Source organism: Octopus bimaculoides, chromosome 22 (genome assembly GCF_001194135.2).
Source record: "Octopus bimaculoides isolate UCB-OBI-ISO-001 chromosome 22, ASM119413v2, whole genome shotgun sequence".
Classification (NCBI taxonomy): domain Eukaryota; kingdom Metazoa; phylum Mollusca; class Cephalopoda; order Octopoda; family Octopodidae; genus Octopus; species Octopus bimaculoides.
In genome coordinates, this window is record NC_069002.1 from 29778865 (window position 1) to 29780786 (window position 1922).

The window sequence follows — 1922 nt, forward strand, 5'->3', positions numbered from 1 at the left end:
ATATATATATATATATATATACAGACTATGCAACAAGGGTGGAGACCCCTGTGTTGTATGGTCTGCCCTTTGAGCTTCAACTTCATATGCCAGACTTGACGGATGTCTGCCACAACTGCCAGCAAAACAGGACGGTTCACAGTGCGGTGAGCCGTGGTGTGATCGTGCCGTTGAGAAAAGACCCGAACAGAGGGGATGAAATAGATAATTTTAGGTCCATAACTCTGCTGAACGCAGGTTATAAGATTGCGGACACGGTAATAGCCAAGAGGTTGGTGTTTGTCATCGATTAACTGGTCCGTGATCGCAGATATGTTCTATCCCAAACAGATCTATCCGTCACTACCTCTACCTCATGGTTGAGAGTTGAAGGAAAGAATCTGGCATGGGTGGGTGCCCCGATTAATTTGGATTAATCAAACAGTTTTGATAGTGATGACCACTAACAATTGTACGTTGTCCTAGTAGCAGTTGGTGTTTTAAGAGGCTGGATTGCTGCAATGTACAGCGACGTTCGTTCAGTGGTCAAAGTAAATGGATAACGATCCGAATTGTTTATCATCGCACGTCTGCCCCTCCTGTACGTGCTGGCTCTCGTGGCATTACTAAGGAAGTCAGACGTTTCGAGAGGCATCGCGTGTGACCTAGGACGCGGAAGTTTCGTGCCGGCTCCTGCAGACGATGTTGCAGTAACACTGTCTGACACTTCGGAAATCGAGGTGATCGGCATTACCTTAAGAGGGGAGTAAAGATTAATAAGCCTGTCGGTCTGCATCTCGGCACCTGGAGAGACAAGTCCATGCCAAATGACAGCGTCGTAGTGCGCTGGACGGAAGAACCGGTTAAACTGCTTGAGATCCGGTTTGTTCCGGGCCTCCAGGTTGACAAGAACTAGGAGGAGGTAGAAGCATGGTAGCCAATCTCACTCAGAAATGAGCAGAGAGTAAGCCATCCATGAAAGGACAGGTGGAGGTGGCGAATGCGTACATTTTCGCACACTCCATTCACTACCACCTAACTGTTTCCGTTTTCTGTGGAAGGGACGTGTTCCAGTCGTCAGAAAGTCCATCTGCTATCAACAGCCGCTGAGTGGAGCACTGGGCATGCTTTAGCTAATGATACGCAGGTAGCGACATCGCATGTTGCGACATCGCAGGTTGCGACATCGTTCACTAGATAACAATGGCACTCTTCTTTTAATTATGACTCGATTATTATTATTATTATTATTATTATTATTATTATTGTTATTATTATTATTATCATTATTATTATTATTATTATTATTATTATTATTATTATTATCAAAGTGGCGAGCCGGCAGAATCTTTATCACGCTGGATGAAATGCTTAAAGCATTTCTTCCTTCTTTATGTTCCGAGTTCAAGTTTCACCGAGTTCATCCTTTGCCTTTCATCCTTTCTGGGTCGATGAAATAAACATCAGTTGCGTACTGGGGTCGATCTATTCGATTTAACCCTCTCCCTAAGAATTTCAGGCGTTGTTCCTATTGTAGAAAAGATTATTATTGTTCTTAGTAGTAGTAGTAGTAGTAGTAGTAGTAGTATTGTTTTTATTATTCTTACCTGCATCATAATCATCATCAGCGTCATCATCATTTTATTACTATCATCATTATTACGGATGACAGATGAATTAGCAATAAATTTAAAACTAATGATTTGTCCACGCTTATTTCGTTTAAGTTTGTTTTGCTTTATATTCTGAGAGGTTTCTGCTTTCTAATTGGCAATAAATATTTTTTAATATTTTTTAAAATGTTGCCATATTTAATTGTCTTCAAACATTCCGAAGTAATTTTATCCAACTTGTGGTATCAGAGTTGTAAAGAATTCTATATCATATTCTTCACAATGTTTATAAACAAAATACATATCTGCATATATATATATATATATATA

The 1922-nt window shown here is 40.3% G+C and overlaps 1 protein-coding gene across 1 annotated transcript in view; it reads left to right on the forward strand.

Moving 5' to 3' along the window:
• LOC128250527 (receptor-type guanylate cyclase Gyc76C-like) overlaps positions 1 to 1922 on the forward strand; it is a 272689-nt gene that overhangs the window by 268463 nt on the left and 2304 nt on the right. The gene's annotated exons all lie outside the window — the stretch shown is intronic.